General features: G+C 39.2%; 1 protein-coding gene across 2 annotated transcripts in view; it reads left to right on the plus strand.

Moving 5' to 3' along the window:
* Positions 1-265, plus strand: part of RHPN2 (rhophilin Rho GTPase binding protein 2) — a 53,941-nt gene that overhangs the window by 35,314 nt on the left and 18,362 nt on the right. The window lies entirely within an intron of this gene.

The raw sequence follows: 265 nt of genomic DNA on the forward strand, positions 1-265 counted from the left end.
CCCCCCAGACAAACAGCAGTAGCTTGCTGGCATAATGCAATACCAAGGAGAAGATTTCTGTGGAAGTTTTGGGCTTAATGTGTGCGGTCTCAAGTTTTGTCCTCTGATGGACAACTGTAGTTCTTGTTTATTCTTAGTTTTAGTTTCACAGTGTCTTAGACAAAAAAAGCAGCAGGAGCGAAGCCTAAAGATCCTAATGAAGATCTGCAACTAATCTTTAATTTAAACATTCCTTGCAACATTAAACTAATGTTTCAAACCCTGG

The sequence above is a fragment of the Gavialis gangeticus genome, unplaced genomic scaffold (genome assembly GCF_001723915.1).
Source record: "Gavialis gangeticus isolate Ggan-Ray unplaced genomic scaffold, GavGan_comp1, whole genome shotgun sequence".
Classification (NCBI taxonomy): domain Eukaryota; kingdom Metazoa; phylum Chordata; order Crocodylia; family Gavialidae; genus Gavialis; species Gavialis gangeticus.